The 26,666-nt window shown below is 48.5% G+C and overlaps 1 protein-coding gene across 3 annotated transcripts in view; it reads left to right on the plus strand.

Annotated features, from left to right (window-relative positions):
* The window catches only part of PRRC2C (proline rich coiled-coil 2C), a 1,200,196-nt gene that overhangs the window by 412,986 nt on the left and 760,544 nt on the right, over nucleotides 1–26,666 (plus strand). The window lies entirely within an intron of this gene.

Genomic DNA, 26,666 nt, shown 5'->3' on the forward strand with positions numbered 1-26,666 from the left:
CAGTGAGTGATACTGAGATCTGAGAACTTTGGGCAGCATTTCCAGAAGGAAATGCTGGGCGAGGTGCTAGGTCTACCACCCAGAATGGGCAGGGGAAGCTTCAAAGGCATGCCGCCTCTGTGAGCTTCTCCAGACCATTTGCTATACCCAGCAACTGACCACCACCAGTCCTGGCGGGAAGAACTACGTCAGGAAGGGGGTGTGCCTGCCTGTGCCAACCCCACCCCTCAGGTGGGGGAGACTAGGTGGAGCACGGCCCTGGACTCCGGCCATCTTGAAGATGTGGAGCCCTGCCCAATCACACTAGGATCCTGCCCCCTTCCCACAGGAGAGGAGCAGGCTAGGGGGTGTACCCACCCCAGGACAGGGACCTATTGGTCTCTGCCCCTGCCCTTGCCCTGCCTGTAACGCCCCTAAATTCAATATTTAGGGGCTCCCTGAACCTTTCCTCCTCGGATCCTGATACCAAAAGAAGAAAGATCAAGAAGACCCTCCGCGCAGCTGCTAACAGGACGACAACAACTGAATTGGCCCCAGTCCTACCGGCCTGTCGATCCTGGAACCTGCTCCTGCCTGAATCCCAGCGACTCCTGCGGACAGCAACCTTGACACTCTTAAAGACTGGGATTCCCATCAGCAGAGGCTCTGTTGCAACAACCCCCCTGGTGTCAGCCAGGAAGCTCCGGACCAGTCCACTTCTCACTCGCTGAGCCCGGCCCGTGCCTGAGTGATCCAAGACCACAAGGACGTCCCCCTGGCGACTGGGACCCGAAGTCCAGTGCCCAAAGACCCTCCTCGACAAACCAGACTATGTCTGCAGACTCAGAACTAGGGGCCACACAACCGAGACCAGCTTGAGCGTTAGCTTTTCCGACACACAAAGACACCCCTGCATCCGGCACCCTACAGCCCCCTGTGCCTCCCTTTGGGGTACCTACCTGTGCTCCAAGATCCCATCTTACCTCTCGGCGTGCTGGTCTCCCCTGGAGAGTCTCCGGCCCGAGCCTGCAGCCTTTGTTCCCTTTTGACCTATTCCATTGGATAACACTGAGCGCCCGACGGCTCAAAAGCACACTGCACCCAGCCGCCCGAGTACCGCTGGCTGTGCCACCTTTGTCCTATCCTGCTTCCCCCTTTGCTCTGAGCAAGTGACCAGGAGCCCAGCTCTTACAGCTGCGTGCCCTCCGTCCCCATTGGATAACTTGGGCCTAACTAACTCTGCACCCGGCCGCCCCTGCGCCGCTGAGGGTGAACCAACTGAACCTACCTGACCCTGGGGGACCCCTGAGTCTACGCCCTGACCACAACTTCACCAGTCGAGTACTCACTAGGAAACCGGTAACTCACTTACCTGCCATTGAATAACATTGACTGGTTTGACTCGAAAAATCCTCTAATTGTCCACTTTTGAAAACTTTAAATATTCATATAAAATCATCCGAAATACTCACCTGTGATCAGGAGAGGAGCCAGTACTGTACCTTGTAGCCCAGTGCTGAAACGCAAAAGTAATACCTAGCTGGTTTACTAGTAACTTGTATTTTCTCCATAGGAATCAATTGTCTGCTTTTCTATGAAATTTCTTTTAACTGTCTACTTTTGAAAACTAGAAATATTCTTTAAAAATCATACGAAATACTGAAACGTAATGACTTACCTGTGTTGAGTTGAGACCCCAGTGCTGGCCCCAGAAGACCAGTACTGGATTACAAAAGTAACGAGATCGTACTTTACCTGCAACCTGAATTTTCTCCCATTGGGTAACATTGCCAGATTTCTGTTGAAATGTTTCTAAGTGTGAACTTTTAAAATAGCTTTTTATTCCTGAAAAATCACCACAATACCTAAAACTTTTTGCTAAGCTGTTTCCAGCTTAGACCCCAGGACTGAACCTAGGAGCCAGTCCTGGAATTGCCAAAGTAATCTACAAAGTAATCACCTGTGTTTATATAAGGAAATCCATTGAGCTCAATGCTAAATTGTGTGTAGAATTATGTTGCCTACTGCAACCCCTGTACCTATTGTCTCTACAGAGTTTATTGCCTTTCTGCAAAGTACTCATCCGAGACCTCTCATATTGAGAACAATATATTTTTGATGCCTGTTGGTTCTAGAAATAAAACAACTCTTTTGATATAAAAACGATTGGCCCGGAGTTCAGTCTTGGAGTGTGTGAAACCTTTTGCTGACTGAGTGTGTACAACAAATGCTTTACACTGTCCTCTGGTACTGCCTTATTGCTCGACCAAGCTACCACTTTATAGAGTAAGGTCACACCTGGCTTTAACCTCTGTTATACCTCTGGGGTTTGTGGACTCTATACACACTGTACCTTATTCTGGTCCAGTATATATAGAGCCACTTTCTCACATTGGTGGATCAGCGGTGGGATACAAACTTGCATTTGTTGGACTCCCCCAGTATTAGAACTTTCATAGATTCCCATGCTTTGTATCATTCCCAGTCGTCGGAATGGGAGTCTCGGTAACAAAAATACCATAGCTGTAGGTACAAAAGACAAAGAGAAAAGGCCTAGGCCTTATTCCCTTTTGTAGCATATCACCCTCTTTGTGTAAAAGAGACCAAACTTTGGCATCAGCCAATCAGAAGTGCCTCACCCCTTAGAACCTTCCTGAAGGAACCTCAGAGCCTCAGATTTTCTACCGCACGTTGTGCTTAGGGAGTCTCCTGTGAGCTCTGCTCAACGTCTACTTTTCTAAGGAATTACTTTGGATATTTTCTTCAGAATCTTTTAGATTCTCTTCAGGATTACGGACTATTTTCCAGGATGAGTGAAATGGAGAAGAAAAAAGCCCTTTTCAAGCCTTGTTCCACCTGTGGCAAGAAAAGGCTTTTTGTGGAGGATAGGCACAAAGACTGCATCTATTGCCTCTATCCTGACCACCAGGCTGCTGACTGCAAGATCTGTCGCACCTTCACAACCAAGACCCTCCGGGACCGTGAGGGTAGACTCTTGACATGGCTCCAGAAGCTGAAGTCCAGGAAGGATACTGTCTCTATTGACAGTGAGGATGCAGCGTCGATGTCTTCCTCAAGAAGGTCAGTGAAGAGGGGTGGGGGTTCTCCTTCCCCTTCTGTGGAAAGACCTTCTAAGGCCTCTAAAAAGACCCCAGTGAGTCTGAGGGCCTAGGTCCCAGCAAATCTCACAGAAGTGAAAAGTTACGCCTTCAAAAGGTGAGATGACTGCCTCAGCCTTCAAAAAACCTTCTTCTCAATCTTCTGAGAGGAGCTCTAAGTCCTCTACGACTAAGACATCGACGCCGGAGGTTCCGTTGACGAAATAATCGGCTTAGAAGTTGATATCGTCGACAACGGGAGTTTCGTCGACGAAGGTAGTCGACGGCAGGTACGCCAGCGTCGACTGAGAAGGCGACGAAGATGACGTCGACGACTAAGATTGCGCCGACGACGAAGACTCTGCCGGCAAAGGCGCTGACGACGAAGGTTACAGTGTCACCGACGACTATGGTGACGACGTCGAGGGTGGTGTCGACGATGACGTAGACGACAGTCTCGCCGACTAGGGCAACGACGACTGACGAGGACGACGGCTGGTGTGCCCACAGTTTCCTCGTCGACTACTTCGACGACCCCGATCTCGTCGACGCATGTACAGCCGTCGACGACGGAACCGTCGACGATATTATCCTCTGAGAAAAGGATTACCATTTCTGTGACGAGAATCACGCCGGAGATGACTTCTCCGAGGAGTGTATCCCCCCTTCCACCAACTATGCTTTTTCAAGAATGGGAGTCAGAGATGAGGACCATGACGCTTACAGCTATGCCAATAGTCCCTCCCAACTTCTGTTCAAGTGCCTGGAGACGGACTCTGAGGGTGAATACGTCCAGGAGGAGAGTGATCAACATCAAGCGGCCCAGTCGCAACATCATTCGGCCCAAGATATGGTGACGGTGCCATCTTTTCTCCAAGATCTACATAACATGCTGCAAGACTACAAACCTAGGGCGAATAAGCCACTTCATGTCCCGGCAGCATCTGCTACACCTGCAGTATGTTCGCCTTCACCAGTGACGCCATCTTTACAGGCTCAAATTTCACCACAGCCTCAGACATCCTTCCAACAAGATTCCTCCGGGCTGCAAGAGGTCCATGATTCCTCGGATGGGGACCAGCAGTCAGATCATGACTCTATTCCGAATACTGAATATGACGAATATATCATTGCGGATCCCGCTTCACCAGTCCCAGATCCGGCGGATTCCCCGCCAGCGGACATAGGGGGTTTTTATCAGTTGATGGAGAGAGCAGCGGGCAGATTCAAATTGGCCATGCCTAAGGTTACTACTGATAGTTTTCTATACGATTTCAAGGAGCCTTTTAGGAAATCGACAAGGTCCATCCCTATTGTGGATCATTTGTGGAAGGAGGGCCTTAAGGCCATGAAGAACCCGGTGACGGTGGTCCCTGTGCCACTGCGTCTGGACAAGAAATACAAGGCACACGATGAGGGTCCCGCAGCCTTTACGGGTCATCGAAGACCAGATTCCGTTATCTCGCAGGCAGCGCAGAGAAAATCCCGTAACCCCTCTGCTCCCTTAACAGCTCCTCTGGACAAAGAAGGGCGGAGATTGAACTATGCGGGGAAGAGGTTCTCTTCAATGGCGAGTTTACTAGTACGGGCCGCTAATGCCCTGGCGATCTTGGGGAGATATAACCGCCAGCTTTGGTGCGATTTCGCCCCGTACATCTGAAGCAAAGATTCTGCAGGAGGGAGAAGCGACTTCAATGGAAACCATTGACTGTGCAATGGATATTGTAACCACCGCGTTTCGATCCCTGGCTGGGGCGGCAGTCCTCCGTCGCCAAGGATGGCTCAAAGCGACTTGGTTCCGGCCTGAGATCCAGAACAAGGTCCTTGATCTTCCTTTTGATGGTGAGGCATTGTTTGGGAAACTCATAGATGATACCCTTCAAGAAATAAAGGATACGGAGCCTGCCAGGTCCTTAGGGACTCTTCAATACCGCAAGTCTCCCTTTAAAGGAGCCAGAGGCAGAGGTGGTACCTATAGAGGGTCCTTCACACAACAGCGCTACTCCTCCACGTGCTCAGGTTCACAGCAATACCGGCAGCCCTATCAACAGCGCCAGGGCCAGTCGACAAACTACTTCAGGCCTTACAATAAGGGAAAACAGGCTGGACGAGGACGGGACTCGTCCAAGTGCCAATAGCGGCCTCATGGCTCTTCCTACTGCACCCTACTTCAAGAAATCATCAGTTGGAGGCAGGGTCACCAAATACCTTCAAAACTGGTCCAAAATAACATCGGACCGTTGGGTGCTCAACATCATTCGGAAAGGGCATACTTTGGAATTCACGCAAGTCCCTCCACCCAAGCCCCCGGCAGCCATTCCGTCGAAACACCAGCGTCTCCTGCGGCTCAAAGTCCAACAGATGCTCCGGAAGGGAGCAATAGAGCCGGTTCCCACAAACCAAAGGGGACAAGGATTTTATTCCAAGTTCTTCCTGGTGAGGAAAACGCTAGAAAAATGGCGCCCCATTTTAGACCTCAAAGAGCTAAACCACTATCTCATCTCCCTATCTTTCCGGATGGTCTCTCTCCAGGACATCTTGAAGCTCATCAATCCGGGAGATTTCATGGCCGCGCTCTATCTCGAGGATGCGTATATACATGTTCCGATCCACCCAGCACACAGAAGGTTTCTGCGATTCACAGTAGCCAAGAGCCATTTTCAATTCAGGGTTTTACCCTTTGACTCCTCTCAGCCCCGAGGATTTTTACAAAGGTCCTGGCGCCAGTAGCAGCTTTCCCTGCGAAAGAACCATTTCCAAGTCTTCCCCTACCTGGACGACAGGTTGCTGAAAGCTCTGTCCAGGGAGGCAGCGCTAGAGGCTGTTCAAGCTTGTACGAATCTGTTCCAGAATCTAGGCCTCACTCTAAACAACGAGAAGTCCTCTCCGGTCCCGTCAAAAAAGGCTCGCTTCCTGGGGGCCCTCTTGGATTCAAACCTCTCAAGAGCCTTCCGTACTCTGGAAAGGAGGGAAAAATTACAGACCTTGGCTCGGGACTTATGTGCAAGAAGGTGTCTTTCTGTACGCTGATACAAATCCCTACTGGGGGTGATTTCATTGTGCATTCCACTGATTCCCCATCGCAGACTCAGAATGAGTCCTCTGCAGGAGGAACTGGACAACCAGTGGCAATAGGTGCACGGTTCATTCGAGAACATAGTGACGGTCACTCTGAGGATGAAAGACGCAACCTTATGTTGGACAGATCAAAACAACTTGCCCCAAGGTCTATCCTTCGTAAGTGACCCGTCCCCACATGTAGTGACAACGGACACGTCGTTGGAGGGTTGGGGAGCAGTGATGCAAGACCTACATGTCAGCGGGCATTGGTCGCCCCAGGAGAAAGGTCTCCACATCAACCTTTTAGAACTAAGGGCGATAAGACTGGCTCTGCAAGCTTTTCTTCCTCGCCTAGCAGGTTCGCAAGTGCTTATCAGGACGGACAACACCACGGCCATGCACTATGTGAACAAGGAAGGAGGAACCAGATCTCGTCCTTTGTCGCAAGAAGCTCAACAGATCTGGGAATGGGCGATCCTTCAGGGGATATCACTGAAGGCAGAACACTTACCAGGGATCCTAGACGAAAACACCGACAGGCTGAGCAGGTCATCCTCAGTCAGCCACGAGTGGGATTTGAATCAGACAGTTTTGGAAGAGATCTTCAGCCAGTGGGGCAGACCGGAGATCGATCTCTTTGCCACTCCGACCAACAAGAAATGCCGGTCTTACGCAAGCAGGCTTCACCTTCAAGGTTCACTGGGGAGTGCACTTTCGATAGCATGGTCGAGGACATTTGTCTACGCTTTTCCTCCCATTCCTCTGATCCCACGACTTATCAGGAAAATCAAGGTGGAGCCGTGCAGGATGATCCTGATAGCCCTGGCTTGACCAAGGCAGTTCTGGTACACGGAGTTCCATCTGTTGTCGATAGCTCCTCCCTTTCCTTTGAGGATTCTGCCGGATCTTCTCACGATGTCAGACGGCCAAATTTGGCACCCAGATCCACAGTAGTTACACCTGACTGCATGGCTCCTGAGCAGCGAGAGTTTAAGAACCTGCCCTTATCAAGAGAAATTAAGGAGGTTCTGTCCCAGGCAAGGGCTCCTTCAACAAACAGGACTTACCGCCTTAAGTGGAAAAGATTTTGTTGCTGGTGTAAGAAAGAAATCATTGATCCTTTCAATTCCAAGCCTCATCAGATCCTACCTTATCTGCTGTCCTTGGCTAAGTCGGGACAAGCCTATTCATCAATTAAGGTCCATTTGGCTGCTTCGTCAAGGTTCAGAAGGACAGGATCCGGTCCTTCCTTGTGGTCTTCCAGGATTATCAAGCAATTTATTAAGGGCTTGTTCAGGGTCTATCCACCGGTGAGACCTGTAGGAAGGTGGATACCTGACTATGGTTGCCCCCAACCTGGTGTTTTGCTGGTTTTCCGACTTAGTTGGCCTGGGACCCTGCCAATCAGGACCCCAGGCCTACTGCTCTCTCTAAAATGGATTCCATGTACCTTAGGTACATTTCCAATTGGTACTGGGCCACCTTATCAGACCCTGTAACTCAGGGCATAGGTGTACCCAGGGCCTACCAGGGGCTGAAGCATGTATTATGCCACCCCTGGCTGGCCATTTAAATCTGACACAACTGGCTGCACGACAGCTGGGGCAAGGTGGTATAATCACCCTTTGCTTTAGGTATAGTATACCTATATCTAACCCTAGAAATGGACACACAGATTCCTATCAGTCACTCCTATGGCAGGCCTTGACAATCCTGAAGGCAGAGTGCTTGGAATCGTGTGAGATGGTGCTCTGGCATGAGCTGAGCCCGTTTGCAGCTTGCGGAACCAAGTCCTAATAGCTGTTCCATGATAACGCATACCATATACTCTTAAGTGCATTATAATCCTTGCGGTTAAATGCTATCTTTGGTATCGCTTTATCAAAACATGTCGAGTAAGGTGTCATACGAATTGGAATACTAACCCCTCGCCAATTCTGGCGACGGGGTTAGCATTCCACCCTTCTAGAGGGACATGACATGTATGTAACTGTGAACCCCGGTTAAAGTTAACTCAAGCCTCAGCATCACAAAATTGATGCTGCCACCACAGACACGAGTCTGACCCCCTGCAGCTGGAAGTCCTTCCAGCGAGGGGAGCTTGGACAAAGGGTTTCCTGTCAGGGGCGGTGCTAGCACCATCCCAGACAGGGTTTTGTGTATCCTGGGTAGGCAGGGCTTTACAGGAAGGTGACTGCAAGTGGCACCCCAGTGCTCACTACGCATCTGCCGGCTAGAACCAGTTCCAGGGGAACACCAGCCCCTGGCCTGGTGAAAGTCCAGCATGGGAGAGGGGTGTAACCACCCCCCTTCCTGGTCCCACCCCTAGGGCAGGACCTAGTCGCGTACCCACCCCTTTCTTTAGGATAAAGGCAGGAGCGGGGACCCATCCAAATTAGATCATCTTTGAATCAAGAAACTACTTTCTACGAAAGGAACTCTCGACTTCTTCTCAAGATTTCTCCCTTGTGGCTAAGGAGTAGTCACCCTGCACACGTAGGCACCACCTAAGAACTCTGCGGTTTGCTGCACGTCCTTCCTCCGGAATCCGACTGACCAGCTCGACGAGACCCGGCTTCCCTGGCACCTCTGACCTCTACCTACCTCTACAGCTAAGCTGAGAACCGTAGGTGCGACGAGACCTCGAGGGACCGGCCATCATCAGAACTGCACGACTTCTATCCAGCACGACCGCCGAGGGATCCTCTGGTGAGTGCTTTGGGGTCCGAGAAGCCCCGACCCTGAGCAGCTCCAGCACCGAAGTCCAGCCCCCCAGCATCCACGAGATCTGCGTGGGGCCCTTCTGCTTTGTGGCTGCTCACCGCGTTGTCTGGCTACTAGCCCGCTGGCTTGTGGCCTTCCCGCCGACGACATCACTGCTGGTCTGGTTGCTCCAGACTGGCCCTTGCTCCCTTCCAAAAGAGGAGCACCCCGGACCCTTCTGGTCCACTCCAGACGCCATTTTAGGTCCACCGCGTGGGCTTGAATTTGCCAAGACTTGTTGCCCCAATCCTGGGTCCAGCGACGCCGACCGCATCAACCATCGTGGGACAGCTCGCACCTCCATCCTGGTCGCCGACAACGCCTCCTGGTCCGTGAGACTGCAGAGCCCAGCGTCGCCCACTCACCTGGTCGAGGTGACTTCGCCCGGTGCCATCCTGGTGCCCACACAATCACTGGCTAGTGATTGAGAACTTGGTCCCCTCTGCTTTCAGGTGTCTTCCATCTTCGATCCAGGCTTGGATCCATCGGACAATCTTCACTGGTCGCCTGCCAGCAACTTCTTTCTTCAGGCTCCTGGTTGGTCAACGAGGATTCCCGACGTCTTTTCAGACCTATGCAGCTGCAGCCCCTGGGCTAGGTAACTTCGGCATTTCGGTGCCCCAGCATAGCCTTTATATCCAAGGGTCCAGATCCACTTTCGTTTTCGACTTACCTAGTCGGGTTCGCCCGAGAACACTAACTTTGCTTTTACTAGCCTCCATAGACTTTGTCCCGCATCCCGCTTTAGAGTGCACACTCTGCACCCGAGTCCCCTAGGCCTCCTACTAGTAATCTGAAGGTTCAGTAACGTAGTCCTAGCGATTCCAAAGCCTATTAGTACAGTACTTACCTGCTAGTAATTTCGCATTCCACTTTGAGTATATGGTTTTTCGTGCCCCTCGGGCATTTGTGTAAATTGTGCAACTTAAAGTATTTTCGTAAGAGTTTTGTTGTGTGCTTAGTGCCCTGTCCTCATAAAGAGTACAGGGCTGTTGTGATCTAAATAAATACACTGCCTATTTTCATAACACTTGTGTGGTGTCCTTTCACTTGGTGTTCAAGGGGTATATGTGATGGTATAACAGCTGGCTTAACACGCCCTCTAGAGTTTAGCCCGAAGACTGCTCTTGTCCATGCTACTAGGATAGCTGGTCTATCGGTTGACTTACAACCAATCACCATAAGGGTTGTTTGGACTGATACATAGTGATCACTAGAATAGTGAACACTGAATATCAGGCCAACTTCTCACAAGACCGCCCCCTCCTACATGGCATTTAAATCTAGTCCTTTCTCAACTCATGAAGGGTCCATTTGAACCAATCCATCGTTCTGACATGAAATATCTTTTGTGGAAATTGGCTCTCTTCCTTGCTCTCACGTCGGCTAGGCGTGTTGGAGAATTACAGGCTTTGACCATCCAAGAACCTTTACTTCAATTCAAGAGAAACACTGTGATCATGAGAACTAATCCTAGGTTCATGCCTAAGGTTCCCTCGGATTTCCACTATAATGAACCAGTCATTCTGAAGGCGTTCTTCCCTCAACCTACTACGCCAGCAGAAAGGCATTGCATTCGTTCGATGTGCAACGGTGCTTGAAATTCTATTAAGAACGTACTAAAGGTTTTCGAAAATCTTCAGCTATTTGTCGCCTTCGGAGGTCCTGGTAAGGGCCTTCCGCTATCCAAACAGGGTGTTTCAAGATGGATCACAAGTGCCATTCTGCATTGTCACAAGGCTGCAGGAAAACCTCTAACTGGAAAGATCCGAGCACATTCCACAAGATCTGTGGCTTCTTCAACAGCCCTCTTCGCGGGTTGCAGATTAAAAACATTTGCAGAGCTGCTACCTCGAGCAGCGTTCACACCTTTACCAAGCATTACTGCTTGAAATCTCTGCAACAAGATGATGCGGCAGTAGGACAGGCTGTCCTGAGGAACCTCTTCCACTGATGGTGAGCTTTCCTTTCTTTCCCCCTTCCGTCTTTCACATTTTGTATCTTACGACATGTTGCCTATTGCTATAATTTATGATGCAAAATGTGATTATCTTGCTAACTGCTTGCTACTCTGATACAAAGCATGGGAATCTATGAAAGTTCCAATACTGGGGTAAGAAAACAAGTTACTTACCTGTAACTTTAGTTCCCCAGTATTGGTAACTTTCATAGATTCCCATGCGCCCACCCGCCTCCCCTCGGAAAGCGCAGCCTACAACAGATATGGTGTCTAAGTACACAACGGCTACGAAAATCTGAGGCTCTGAGGTTCCTTCAGGAATGTTCTAAGGGGTGAGGCACTTCTGATTGGCTGATGCCAAATTTTGGCCTCTTTTACACAGAGGGTGATATGCTACAAAAGGGAATGAGGCCTAGGCCTTTTTCCTTTCTTTTCTACTTACAGCTATGGTATTTTTGTTACCAAGACTCCCATTCCGATGACGGGGAATGATACAAAGCATGGGAATCTATGAAAGTTACCAATACTGGGGAACTAAAGTTACAGGTAAGTAACTTATTTTCTTTTTGGTTACCATGTGATCACACGACAGAACTCATGAATTGCCTTTAGAATTCTGAGATTGGTTTTTCCAAAATGCTAAGTCTGGTAGGGCCTTGCTTAAGTCCTATTAGAAATCCAGAAAAATAAAGTCACTACAGTTAGGGTAGAGGGTTAGAACGTTTTGAATGTCTCCGCAGAACCCAGCTGTCAGTGACGATAACATTGACCTGGTTGAGTAGCTCAACCTCACACCTTACCTGCACTTGAATTTCAAGGAATTGAGGTCCCTATGTACACTTAAAAATATAGTCATGGGCCTGCATCCAACCAAACAAGGCCTCCAGTAGCTCCTGGCTGAGTATGCAAAAGGCCACCCTCTTAACAGGGTGACGTCAGTTCAGAGAAGGAAGAAGAAGAAGAAGAGGAGGAGGAGGAGGAGGATAATACCAATCACCCCCCGTCTCCCTCCCCACTCTAGGGAAGTAGGGGGTCTCTACACCCTTAACTCCAAGAGTCAGCTTCTGGGAGCCTGGTTACCACACAGGTGGACTAGGCCCCAGAGGGCCCATTGGGGAGAGCTCCAATGAAGAGGACAACATTTTAGCAAAGTTGGTTAAGAGATTAGACCTAAAGTCCAGACTCCTGACTCTAGAGAAAGGAAAGCGGTGGGCTTAGTCCCCATCTCTGGTGGCAGCAATACCAATAATAAGGATAAAGAGCAATCTTATGATCCTAAAATCCCCAAGGGGATTGTCCCTACATTTGAGAAAAGTGAGGATATCACCAAGTGGTTCACAGCCTTTGAGAGGGCTTGTGATATCAGAAGACTAAAGAAACCTCTCTGGGGGGCCCTCAGGGGGAACTGTTCTATGGTAACTGCAGAGACAGGCTTCTGACCCTCTCTGGGCCAGATGCAGGGTCTTATGACTTCATGAAGAAAACTGATCGTACTCACTACGGAGGAGTACAGAATTAGGTTCAGGGGGTTCACAAAACCTAGACCCAATCCTGGATAGATTTTGTAGACTAATCAGTAAAAACACTGGATGGTTGGTTAAATGGACACAATGTGCATTATTTTACTGGACTTTATATTTTGTTTATGAAGGAACACATTTTGAGTAATTGCACAAATGAAAAGTTGCATCAGCATTTGGTAGACCTAGGTCTAATTTCTCCCCAAGAATTGGGAAAGAAGGCAGACAATTGGGTCAAGACTAGGGTGACCAGGATAGCCATTGGGGGTGACCAAAAGAAGGTGATTACAAAACCTCTCCAATGGAAAGGTGGTGAGAATCCCCTAAATAAAGTCTGCATCTTCCAAAGGGCCCCAAAAACCTGTCCAGGTGGGTGGGTCCCACACTACCCACTGTGCCTCTGCCCTATAGGGGGAAGAACTTTGATCCTAACAAGCCCTATTGTAACAACTGTAAAAAGTTGGGACATTTAACTGTAGACAAAAACTGCCCCTACAATAAAGCCCCTAAGGCACCCAATACAGCTATTTCAGGGACAGTAAATCTACAGATGGGATCAGAGAGGTGCCCAGAGCAAATCGGGGAATACACTCAAGCTATTCTAGTCTCCTTGGGGGAAATGGAGGTTGCCAATGTAGCTGGTTGGCCACCCAACTGTAACAAGTATCTGCAATACCCCTCCATTAATGGAACTAGAGTAGAAGCCCGGAGGATTACAGGTGCCAGCATCACTATGGTAAAGGAAAATCTGGTTTCCCTAGTGCAATTCTTGGTTGGGAAAACTTACCCAGTCACCAATGCTGACAACACCCTCTGGCTATGGTGACATTAGTGTGGGGGGAGGTTACTGGCCTGAAACTGGTAGTGGTCTCTCCACAATTGCCAGCTGACTGTCTTCTTGGAAATTACCTGGAAACCTCAGCCTGGGCTGAGGTTGAGCAAGTAACCCATTCAGCCATGCTAGTTATCCTTAGACTGGTGTGTGTGCAAACCAGAGCACAGAGCATCAAGAAGGGTGAAAAAGTAGGTTTGGAGCCTGAAAGTATGACCCAACCAACCAAGAGAAAAAACAAGAACACTGGTGAACCAGCTTCTACACAGCAAGTCTCTCAGGACCCCTCTCCTCAGGGAGAGGACTTGGAAACCCTAGAGGGAACTGAGCCCATGGAGCTTGAGCCTTACCAGGCTGGACTCCTGGGTCCAGGAGGACCCACTAGGGAAGAGCTGTGCCACGGTCAGCAAGACTGCCCCACTCTTGAAAGACAGAGGCAGCAAGTTGCTGCAGAAGCAAAGGGAGATGTCAGTGGTACCCACAGAGCTTATTGGGAATAGGGATTACTGTATGCTGAGGCAAGAGACCCTAATCCTGGAGCTACCAGGAGGGTGGTAGTGCCACAGAAGTACAGGGAGTTCCTCCTAACTTTAGCTCCTGACATCCCCCTAGCTGGACACCTGGGGCAAACCAAAACTTGGGAAAGGCTAGTTAGCCACTTCTACTGGCCCCAGGTGAACCAAAAGGTGAAGGAGTTTGTGATCGCCTGTGTTACCTGTCAGGCCAGTGGCAAGACAGGTGGCAAACCAAAGGCCCCCCTGATACCACTGCCAGTGGTGGGGGTACCCTTTGAAAGGGTAGGTGTGGGCATTGTGGGTCCACTTGAGCCTACCACAGCCTCAGGGAACACATCCATTCTAGTAGTAGTGGATCATGCTACTAGGTACCCTGAAGCAATTTCCTTTAGGGTTTCTACAGCTCCTGCAGTAGCCAAGGCCCTCCTGGTTGTCTTCACCAGAGTAGGGATTCCTAAGGAGGTGGTTTTTAGACAGAGGTACCAACTTCATGTCTGCTTACCTGAAACACATGTGGAAGGAGTGTTGGGTGCAGTACAAGTTTACTACCCCATACCACCCACAAACCAATGGTCTTGTGGAAAGGTTCAACAAGACATTGAAAGGTATGATCATGGGACTCCCTGAAAAACTCAAAAGGAGATGGGATGTCCTTTTTCCATTACCGTTTTTGCTTATAGGAAAGTGCCACAGAAGGGAGTGGGGTTTTCACCCTTTGAACTTCTGTTTGGTCATCCTGTAAGGGGACCACTTTGTCTGGTGAAAGAGGGTTGGAAGAGGCCTCTCCAAGACCCAAGCAAGACATTGTGGACTATGTGCTTGGCCTAAGGTCCAGAATGGCCGAGTACATGGACAAGGCATCCAAGAATCTTGAGGCCAGCCAGAAGCTGCAGAAGCACTGGTATGACAAGAAAGCTGCCATGGTTGAATTTTAACCTGGACAACATGTGTGGGCTTTGGAGCCAGTGGCACCAAGGTCTCTCCAAGACAGATGGAGTGGCTCTTACCCTATCCTGGAGAAAAAGAATGAGGTCACTTAGTGGACCTAGGCACCAGAAGAACACCCAAAAGGGTTATGCATGTGAACCGCCTGAAACTCTACATGACAGGGCTAAGCCCACCATGCTGATGGTGACTGATGAGGAACAGGAAGCAGAGAGTGAACCTCTCCCTGGTCTCCTCTTACAGCCCAAAAGATGGGTCAGTGTATGGAGTGGTCTTTTCAGACAACCTCTCTCCCCAACAGCAGACTGACTGCAAGCAAGTCTTGCAACAGTTTGCTAGCAACTTTTCCTTGACCCCTGGTCTGACCAGCTGGTGTACCCATGATGTGGACAATGGTGCCAGCAACCCTGTCAAAAACAATCTATTGACAATCAGACCAAGTCAAGGAAAGCATCAAAGCTGAAGTCAGCAAGATGCTGGAGCTAGGGGTAATTGAACCCTCTTGTGGCATCGTGCTTCTGTGTCCATCTTTGCTTCATGACATAGCTGCGCTGATGTCATGAAGCACTATCAAGTGTGTGGAAGTTATAAAGAGAGGTGGTTGAGGATGGTACAAGAAGATTTGGTTCTTGTGGAGGTGCTCAAGCTCTTGATGACAGGATGGAAGGTTAAACCGAAATCAAACGAAGGGCGTGAGAAATTTTGGCATGTTAAGGATCAGCTTTCGGAGCAAGATGGTTTACTTTTTAGGGGCACTAGACTAGTTCCACCTCTGGCTCTTCGGGATGAGCTTATGTCTTTAGCGCATATTGGACATTTAGGGGTCTCGAAAACGAAGGAGACTTTAAGAAGATCATATTGGTTTGCCAAATATGGATTTGGAAGTGGAGCGTAAGATTAGGGATTGCATAGATTGTGCTCTTAGTGAGAGGGTGGCAAAACCTAAGGTCCAGCCTATGGTAATTAGGGATAGACCAAATGCACCTTGGAAAGAGGTAGGCTTAGATATTTTGGGGCCTATTGTTTCTGCTGGTTGTGAGTGGTATGTTCTCGTCCTTGTTGATTTCTTTTCTAGGTGGCCGGAGATTGCCATTACTCGTGGCATTGAGACTAAACATGTGGTGGCTTTCTTAGGCAAGCTTTTTGCAAGGGAGGGCATTCCTAACACCATCCTCACAGATAATGGTCCTCAGTTGGTCTCTAAAGAGATGGAACAGTTCTTGTTGAAACAAGGTGTTAAACATAAAAAATCATCTTTATACCACCCAGAAACGAACGGTATAGTTGAGAGATTTAACCGTGTTCTTAAAGAAACTATCAGGATGGCTAAATCTGCTGGCACAGACTGGAGGGAAGATGTTTTTAACAAGGTTAAAGTCAATAGACTATCTCCCCATGCTGTTACTAGAACTTTTTAGATCACGCAATGCGAATACTCTGGTTGTGCCTGCATGGGTTAATGATCTACAACCAAGTTCTCCTGATTTGAGTGATGATTGGATGTTACGTGAATCCTCTAGAATTGAGAATAGGAAGATTTTTGATGTGAAGAATTCTGTAAAAGTCACACCTGTCAAAGTGGGTGATTGGGTACTTGTTAAGAATCCCTGTAAAAATAATAAGGCTCTTTCTACAACTTTTAAGAAGCCTATTCGTGTCATCAAAGTTTTTAAGAATGCCATCAAAACTGCAGATCATAGAGTCTGGAATTTGAACAGGGTGGTGGTGGTCAGAGATGAACTTGTGGAGGCTTCTTCTGGTCGTGATTTTCAAAGAGATGAACCTCCTTCACTTCCTCGCAAGTCCACTAGAGTATCCTTTTCTCCCGAGTATTTAAAGGACTACGTAACTGTGTGATTTATGTTTTAATTCTTTATTATTGTTTTCTTATCTTTTTACTTTTGTTCTTGTTGTTAGAAGGGAGATGTGTGGCATCGTGCTTCTGTGTCCATCTGTGCTTCATGACATAGCTGCGCTGATGTCATGAAGCACTGGAATCTTCTACACATCTCTTAGAATGTTATCTTTTAGTTAAGAGTCAGTTGTAGCTTTGTCTTGATGCTGGCTGGATGCTCTCCTGTGGATGGGATCTTTCTCATGAATAAACTGAAACAATTTATCCTTCAACTTGTGTATTCCTATTTTACACCTCTGAGAGCCCCTGGGCTAGCCCACTGGTTCTGGTCCCCAAACCTAATCAACAGGGTGGAAAGAGAGAGATGAGGTTCTGTGTGGACTATAGAGGGCTCAACTTTGTCACCAAGACAGATGCTCACCCCATTCCAAGAGCAGATGAGTTGATAGACAAGCTAGGGGCAGCCAAATTCCTCAGCACCTTTGACTTAACTGCAGGTTTCTCGCAGATTGCATGGCCCCAGGAGCCAAAGAAAAGACAGCATTCTCCACCCCTGATGAACACTATTTTATTTATTTATTTATTTTTAGAGTTTTCTATAGCGCGAACTTGAACCAATTAGGTTATCACAGCGCTTTACATAGCACCCGTTCCGTTACATGTTATCAAAGCACTTTACATAGAGTCAGTTACGTTACACATTTCAGGAGCGCATTTCTTTTGTTCTAGTGAGTAGGGTTATCTCTTCACACGGGGGAAGGGATACATCTGGCTATATTCCAACAGTCACACAGGCGACTAGTCGTTACAGCTATAACTCTAAACACAGGGAGGGGATACACATGGATACAATCTAAGAGTCACATAGGATACTAGTCATTAGAGTTATCTTCTATCTGCACAGGAGGGATATGACTGGAAACACTCTAAGGGTGGGAGCCCAGGTGGGAGATGAAGCAAAGGGAAGAAACATTTGAGGATCATCCTCGGGGAAAAGGGTTAAGGATGAGGGAGTGGGAGGAGGGCTAGAGTCCAGAGAAACTGTCCGACAACAGCAGCAGGGTGACGGTCAGGACAGAACAAAAGACAAGAAGTCCAGGAGAGAAGGTGGAAGCCCAGGTGGGAGATGAAGTTGGAGGCCAGCCGCAGGTGCGTCCCCGCCCGGCTCGGCTCCGCCCCCTTTCTTTCATATCATAAATGAACTGTTCTGTTTTTTCCCATACGCCTGGCATGATGTTGACAGAAGTCGCATTGATGTAGTTTGGAGTTATGAATTTTCTATCTGTTCTGTTTTTCCCGGGGCTGCCTCTATTCAGACATCCTGATCTGTCATTTTGGCACACTCTGTGACGTGCTTGATGCAGAGCCGTCTTGACAAGTGCTGGACATCAGCGGCAATTCCGAGAAGGCAGTGTACATTTCTCCAGGTGAAGTGACAAAACGTCAAAGTGTAAAGAGCGCTGTGCAGTAAGCGCTGGGGGCCGATGGTCAAGTAGCGGCGCCGACCGATAGTTGCAAGTCACACCCGGCCGCCATTGATATTGCTGTCATTAGCTCCACCTGGCAGGATCACCTGATCCACCTTGGGAAGGTTCTACAAGCCCTGCAATCTGCAGGACTGACTATCAAGGCATCCAAATGCCAGATAGGGCAGGGCACTGTGGTGTACTTGGGCTACCTTGTTGGTGGAGTCCAGGTCCAACCCTTACAGCCCAAGATCCAGAGCATCATGGACTGGGCAGCTTCAACCACCCAGACCCAAGTCAGGGCATACCTTGGCTTGACTGGATACTACAGGAGGTTTGTAAAAGGATATGGGTCCATTGTGGCACCCCTCACAGAGCTCACATCCAATAAAATGCCCAAGAAAGTAAACTGGACTGTTAGCTGCCAAAAGCCTTTTGACACCCTGAAAGAAGCAATGTGCTCAGCACCCATTCTAAAAGCACCAGACTACTCCAAGCAGTTCATAGTGATGACTGATGCCTCAGAGCTGGGGATAGGAGCAGTCCTCTCCCAGATCAATGAGGAAGGCCAAGACCAACCTGTTGCTTTTATAAGCAAGAGGCTACTCCCCAGAGAGCAGTGTTTGAGTGCCATTGAGAGGGAGACATTTGCTGTGGTTTGGTCCCTGATGAAGTTGAGGCCCTACTTGTTTGGAACTCACTTCCTGGTTCAAACTGACCACAGACCTCTCAGATGGCTAATGCAGATGAAAGGGGAAAATCCCAAACTATTGAAATGGTCTATCTCCCTACAGGGTATGGACTTTGAAGTGGAACACCGACCAGGGACTTTCCATGCCAATGCAGATGGCTTTCCAGGTTCTTCCACTTAGACCATGAAGACTCCCTAGGGCAAGGTTAGTCTCATCACCTTTCGTTGTGGGAGGGGGAGGGGGGGGGGGGGGATGGAGTGCCATCTTCCTTGCACTGGTATGCCCCCAATTTTTTCTGAACTGCTAATGTGCTTTGACAGTGTGCGCCCTGGGTCCCTGCCAACCAGGTACCCAGGGCCTGTGTTCCTTCCCTAAAAGCTGTGTTGAAACTAAAGCCCAATTGGCATCTCTTGCCACCTGCCAGCACCTAGTAAATGCTACCCAGGGCATGGTGACCAGAGAAGACCCCTGAGGACTGCAGCACTTATTGTGCCACCCTTAGGGGCCCTGTACCCTGACACCCACACACTGCCTTTGCAGGCTGAGTGTCTAGGTACAGAGCTAAACCAAGAGTCGACATGGCACACAACCCTGTGTGCCATGCCCTCAGAACTCTCTGCCCTGGCATACTTCAGTCACCCCTCTAGCTGGGTGCCCTATGCCAGAGGTGTGGGCACAGGTGCATGAGCTCTGTGCCCCTACAGTACCCAGGGCCATTTCTGGGCACTGTAAGTGCAGTGATGCCATTAAGGAGTATTTGGTGCTGGGAGGTTGTCATTACGAACTCCACAGCACCATAATGGCTACACTGAAGACTGTCAAATTTGGTACCAAACTTCTCAGCACATTAAACCTGCACTGATGCCAGTGTAGGATTTAATGTAAAATGCACCAGAGGGCATCTTAAAGATGCCCCCTTAAAACCTGACCTACAATCCACGTCTGGGCTGAGTGACTGCAGAGCCTGCCACACATCAGACATGTTGCTGGACCCCTGTGTGGAGAGCCCTCGTGCTCTCCTGGGGCTGCAACAATGCACATCCTGGGCGAGGTGCTAGGTCTCCTTCCCCAGGATGGGCAGGGGGATGCTTCAACGGCATACCGCCTTTGTGAGCTTCTCCAAACCATTCGTCATACTCTGCAACTGGCCCCCACCAGTTCTGACCCCCACTATGGTGGGAAGACTGGCGGGAAACCCTACATGAGGAAAAAGGGTGGCCCAGCCTGTGCCAACTCCACCCCTCGGGTGAGAGAGGTAAGGTGAAGCACAACTCCGGGCTCCGGCCATCTTGAGGATGTGGAGCCCTGCCCAATCAGAGATAGGCCCCTGCCCCCCCCTCCCACAGTAGAGGAGCAGGATGGCGATGTACTCACCCCAGGACAGGAACCTATTGGTCCCTGCCCTTCTACCTGTAACGCCCCTAAATTTAGTATTTAGGGGTACCCTGAACCTTCCTTCTTCAGATCCCGATTTCATAACAAGAAAGAAGACCAAGAAGACCTGGCGTGCAGCTGCTTACAAGAGGACGACATCAACTGACTTGGCTCCCGCCCAACCAGCCTGTTGATCTTTGAACCTGCTCCTGCTAAATCCCAGCTTTTCCTGCGGACAGCAATCTCGAAAACCCCAGAGGACCTGCCTGCCTTGACCCTCTTAGAGACTGGGAATCCCATGAACAGTGGTTCTGCTCAAACAGCAATACCCTGGTTTCAGCCAGGAACCGTGAATCTGCCACACTGTGCACCCGCCGAGTCCGGCCTGTGCCTGAGTGGACAAAGACCCTGAGGACGGCGCCCCCGGCGATTCTGACCTGGAATCTAGTGCCCAAGGTCCCTTTTCGGCAACCCAGACGCCTGCAGCCTCAGAAGCAGAGACCCCTCCAACCGCTACCAGCAGATGGTAAGATTTCCCTACGTCAAGACACCCCGGCGCCCCCTGCCTTCTGTGCCCAACTCCGGGGTGCCTACCTATCCTCCAAGATGCCAACTTACTCCTCTTTGCTCCTGAAGAAGCTCCGTTCTTGAGCCTGCAGCCTTTGTTCCCCTTTCAATATTTCCATTGAATAACATTGAGAGCCCAATGGCTCAAAGCACCCTGCACCCAGCTGCCCAAGTGCCCCTTGCTAATGCAACCATGGTCCTAACTTACTTCCCCATTTGCCCTGAGCAAGTGACCAGGAGCCCAGCTCCCACAGCCGCGTGGTGTGCTAGCCAGCAGCCACCAAACGAAGGCCCCCTGCCTCTCTTTGGATAACATTGGGCATCCGGCTGCCCCTGTGGCACTGAGGGTGTACCAACTGTACTTACCTGACCCTGGGAGACCCCTGTGTCTATGCCCAGAACCTTAACTCTGCCAGCCGAGTACTTTCCTAAAAGCCGATAACTCACTTTTCTTCCATAGGCTAACATTGACTGATTTCACTTGAAAACTCTTGTGTGTGGAGTTTTGAAACTTTAAAATATTCATCTAAAATCAGCCGAACAACGAATACCGATTTACTCACCTGTTATCAGGAGAGATCTCAGTGCTGCATCTTTTAGCCCAGTACTGACCCTGAAAAGTAAATTTAACCGTACTTACCATTAACTTGAATTTCCTTCCTTAGGATATCATTATGAACTTTTTCAGCAAAAAGCAGGCGATGTCGATTTTTGAAACTTACAAATATTCTTAAAATATTGTGCCAACGATAAAAACCTAATTACTTGCCTGTTTTAGATAGATGTCCCAGTGCTGAACCTAGGAGCCCAGCACTGGATTACAGAAGTAATGCCGACATACTTTACCTGTAAATTGAATTTCCTTCCATAGGATAACATTGGTAATTTCACCTGGAAAAGTTTCTAAGTATCACCTTTTTTTTATAGTTCTTTTTATTGAACAGTAGGAATCAAAAACACAAGGCACAGTACAATACATTCTTATTTCGTATAGTGGCTAGGTTAATTGTACACAGTATATTGACATCAAGTGACTCGTTTCATGTCTACAATGATTTATCTTGAGCTGGTACCAGTGGTGGGGTACAAACATTCCCTCTATACTTATTCCAGTTGTTCCAAATGTGGCACTATTTTTTTGGGACATTCCCTAGCTACATGTATATATTTTTTACGAAACATGCACCAGTCCATGTCCCTCTTCCATACGGAGATAGCAGGTGCCCTGGTTGCCCGCCATGCCGGAGCGATGTTACGTTTCGCAATCATAAATTCAATGTGATCCAAGTGATTTGTGTATCATTTAGGTCTGTGGGCTCCCATACGTTCAGGAGACATCTCTTAGCCTCCGGAGGCAGTGCATGCTCTAGCACTTCGCTCAGCACCTCATGTATCTTCTTCCAGTACTGCTGAACAAAGGCGCGCACTCCCAGAGTATGTGGAGGAAGGTGCTTTCACTTCCACAGCCCCTTCTACATTTGCCATCTATGGCTCTTCCCCTCTGTACCATACCAGGTCCCGTGATATAGATCCAGTGCAAAATTTTAAGTTGCACTAGCCTCACCGCAATGGCGGGGCGGTGGGGGTTGCAGGATTGTAAGGCGTGGCGGACCTGTAAGTATCAAAAGTACTCTGTGGGATTCAACTCATATTCTTGTTGCAAGGCGGAAAATGGCTTGACCTCGCCTTTGACCCATAGGTTGCCTATTTTAGATATGACTGAGGTCCCACTTGTCGAACCCTTTGGTGGACCACAGGTTGCCAATCCGCTCTGAGTCCAATAGTGGCGTAGCCAGAGTTACCTGTGGTCCCACCCCATACTTTTGGTGGTTGCTTTCCAGACCTGCACCCATTGCTTGGTTGGTCCGATAAGGTGTTTTTTCCCGGAGTTTGATTAGAACGCTCGGTTATAGTTCCCGCCAGGCAATACCCAGGTCTCCAGCCTGCCTGTAGGTGCCATGGTTAATGGCTGCTAGGTGAGCTGCGCAATAATATTTTTTAAGATCGGTGAGGGCGATCCCTTAGTCATACCAGGTAAGGTTCAATTTAAATGCAACACGTGGCTTCCCATTCCAATGTAAAGGTGTTGTAGGGTTTCAATCTCTTTGAAATAGCTTGCGGGAAACTAGGGTCTAACTAGTTTTGTAGGACATAAAGGAACCGGGGCAGGGACATTATCTTGACATTATCTTGACAAGGGAAGCCCTACCCAGCATTTAGACCGGAAGCTTCATCCATCGTTCAGAGTCGGTCTTTAATCTCTGCAAGGGAGGGTGTAGGTTCTGAGCGAATCTGTCTGCAGGTTTAGAGGTGATATAGATGCCAAGATATTTGAAGCCCTGTGTGGTGGTATGTATCGGGCAGTTCCTAGGGAGTCCAGTGAGAGGTCCCTTCACTACAAGCAATATCGATTGAGCCAATTGATGGAATACCCTGAATATCTGCCAGAAATGGTGAATACTGCGGTGAGCAAGGCTTTCGGGGATGTCAAACCACAATGTCCTCCGCCTACAATGAGATGCGGTCCTCCTGGGTCTCGGCCCACTTGAAGCCAGGACCACTGGATCCCTCCGTAATCAGGATGCCAGGGGCTCCAGGGCCAAGGCGAACAAGAGGGGAGAGCGCGGCATCCTGCCTAGTACCTCTACTCAGTTTGAACACCTCCAGATTTTTTTTTACAATTTGGGCTAGTGGTTTCGAGTAAAGGAGTCGCACCCACTGTTTTCATATAGGCCATAGACTTTTTGATTACAATAGTCAATTGTTGCAATAGGCAACACAATTTCAAACACAATGCAACATTTGAAAAGTATTTAACAGTAATTCATTCTGAGAAAGTATATTTTGATATTGGCTCTAAAATAAAACTATCTTTTGATAAAAAACAATTGGCCTACAGTTCAGTTCTTGAGTGTGTGAGACCATTTACTGACTGAGTGTGTACAACAAATGCTTTACAATGTCCTCTGATAGTGCCTTACTGGTCGAACAAGCTACCACTTTAGAGAGTAAGGTTATATCTAATTTTAGCCTCTGCCAATCCTCATGGGACTGTGGTCGCTGTGCACACTGTACCTTACTTTGGTCCAGTATATACAGAGTCCGACACCGTGCCGTGAAGGCGTATGTGCGCTGTGTATATAATTAAAAACCGCTAAAAACTGAACTGGCACCCCCAGGCGACCCAGTGTAGCTTATAGGAAAGCCCACTCGAACAAATCAAAAGTTTTTTCCGTGTCGAGCAACACAGCAGCTGCTCAACAAACTGATATTCTATGCAGTGTGGCAAACGGCGTACAGAGATTGAGCGCTGTTTACTTATGAGGTATAAAGCCTGATTGAGTGTGCGAAATGTTTTTCTACTATTAAGACTGGTCTTTGCTAATATTTTATCTAGGATCTTATTATCAAAGTTTAAAAGTGACAGCGGTCTGTAGGAACCACAGCGCAGTCGTAAGAAGATTAATGGGTACTCCTGTCGCACCATTATATTCTTTTCAATTCAAATATCTTTCATAGAAACATGCTTTTTTTTAATCGCTATTACTTCACTAAGTTAGTGAAATTCAGGCGTTAACTCTGTAACAGACTTTTTTTTAGATTCATAGGGCATTGCTTAGAACGAACCCTAAATTCCTACCAAAAGTAGTTTCCAATTTCCATATTAACCCCTTCGCTGCTACGGCAATTCCGCTGCAGTGCTAGGGGGGGGGGGGTTGAGGGGGCGTGCAGCGCTCCCATGCTCGTGACGGTCCCGCTCCGTCACGAGCCTCGGGCGCGCTGTGCTTGTGACAGAGAGGTTCCGTCACGGCCCCACCCGCTCAATGGAACGTCCCGCTCAGGCGCGGAATCAGCTCAGGCACGCCGAGTGGGCTGTGACAGAACCGCTCCATCACCGGCACAGCGCGACCGAGGCTGGTGACAGAGCGGTTCAGTCACCAGCATTGGAGGGGTTAATCAATCCATTGTAGTTGTAGAAAGGGTATTACTCTTTAGATGTAAAAAGGGGCAATAATGTATTACACCAACAGGACTAAATCATTTAGAAAAATTAAACAGTTGAGTTTTGCCTCTCCACCCCCTTGTTTAGGGAAAGCCATTTAAAAATCCGGCATTTCAAGATGGATGGTTAAATGCCTCCGGACATGCTATTCAAAAGTTAAATGACTTTTGCCTGTTTCACCAAAAGCACACTCCACTAATAAAAATTGTTGTTTCTATAGCTTTTTTAAGAACCATTCCTATTGCTGACATTTGCAAAGCTGCAACATGGGCTACGCCACACACCTTTATAAAAGATTGTGTGGATGTATTTGGATGCCAACAAGCCAGGGTTTGTCGAGCAGTACATATGGAATTTTCACATAAGGAACCTTATCGGGACTTAAGTGGTATGTGTACTTCGAAGGGAACCCCGCAGGATATTTACCTCCCTTCTCAGTGGCAGCAACTGCCGCCAAGATGTCATCTATTTTACTTTTGGACCCTGTAACAGCTGCAACTAAGTATTTAGAAACTGCAGATTTTGCCGCTTCATCAGCACCGAGTTACCGACAGCGTGGACTCCTACACGCTGATGGCCGAGGGTATGAATCACAAACACAAGTGGCAACCGCTCTTTAAGCTCAGCCACTCAGACCCAGATCATTTTATGTTTTATTGTGCTACCCTTGGAATCACTAAAGTCATTCTGAATCCAAAAGAACAAGTCTCATTGTAATACTGGACACAGTAGTAAGAATCACTTACGATTAGATTTGTCACACAAGAATCTGCGTACTCCAATGCAAGCATCAGAGCACGAAGCTCTGCCAATTGTGCAGTGCAGTCCCCTAGTGTCTGCGTGTGCACGACACTGGACTTTACCTCATCGTTCACCATGGCACCGACCACAATGGCGCATGCGGAAACGTAGGCATGTTTCGAGCCATGCGCAACCTGCGCCGAACCATCAGTGTAAATGATGCAATGGAAATCCTCCAGGGGTCGCATTGCTAAAGGAGCCGGATGAACAAATTCCTACTGTAAGTACCCCTGCGACCGTAATGAGGCGTCAAAAATAAACGTGACATCCTGGGATGTCAAGGATGCAGCCCATTGAATCCATAGAGGGTGCAAAGCTTTAGAATTTGGTACACTGGCTTTCGTGACTTCCTCCAAGGCAGGACACGGGGTAACAACCAACATGCGCTTTCCCTGTGACAGGGCACGTTCCTTAAGAATAGCCATCTGCACAGCCGTCAAAACTTTCTCCACTGTGGAAAAGCGCAATTCAGCCGAAGTGTACAAGTGTGACTTGTAAGCAATAGGTACTGTCTCCTTCATTAAAAGTCAGGTACGTGAAACCCACCGTCCCAGGGATTATTCTTATCACCAGGTTGGTCTGGTTATCACGAGTCAGTAAGAATTCAGAAGCGAGCAGATCAGCCTGCAAAGATTGCGGAATAGCCGAATGCTCAGGCAGCCAGCATGATTTGTAAAAAGATGGTTGTATCAAAGCATACAACGGCTTGATACGCTGGGCATATTCCGGAATGTCTGTCCTCCCGAAATTCAAGAAGCCCAATAAAGATTGTAAATTTGTGCGCATTTCTCCAGGAAGTGAGGAGCCAATCCCTCATTGTTGAGCTCGTAGCCCAGAAACAACACTGTGTACTCTGCAATGTGCGATTTTGCAAAGATTGTAACCAATGGCGGCAAAGGTGCAAATAATCCCGTTGACCCGACACAGATGCTCCCAAAGTTCGTTGTCTGTGAGATATGTTATCCACATACGAATAAGCTTCTGGGTCGATTCCCTCCAATAGGGAGACAATGCGAGCAGTGAAAATCCCAGGACTATTCTGATAGCCCATAGGTAAACGCCGAAACTGTTAGTGGACACCGCCGCAAGTAAAGGATGTCCATTGGGAACTTAGAGCATCCAAACGATGGGCATAAAAACCGTTGAAAATGTCAAACGTGGTTTTAAATTGCTTACGTACAATACTATTCACTAGAGCAGAGCCGTGGGTATTCTGTACTGCACAGTTACGGCAAT

The sequence above is a fragment of the Lissotriton vulgaris genome, chromosome 1_1 (assembly GCF_964263255.1).
Source record: "Lissotriton vulgaris chromosome 1_1, aLisVul1.2, whole genome shotgun sequence".
In the NCBI taxonomy this organism is placed as follows: Eukaryota; Metazoa; Chordata; class Amphibia; order Caudata; family Salamandridae; genus Lissotriton; species Lissotriton vulgaris.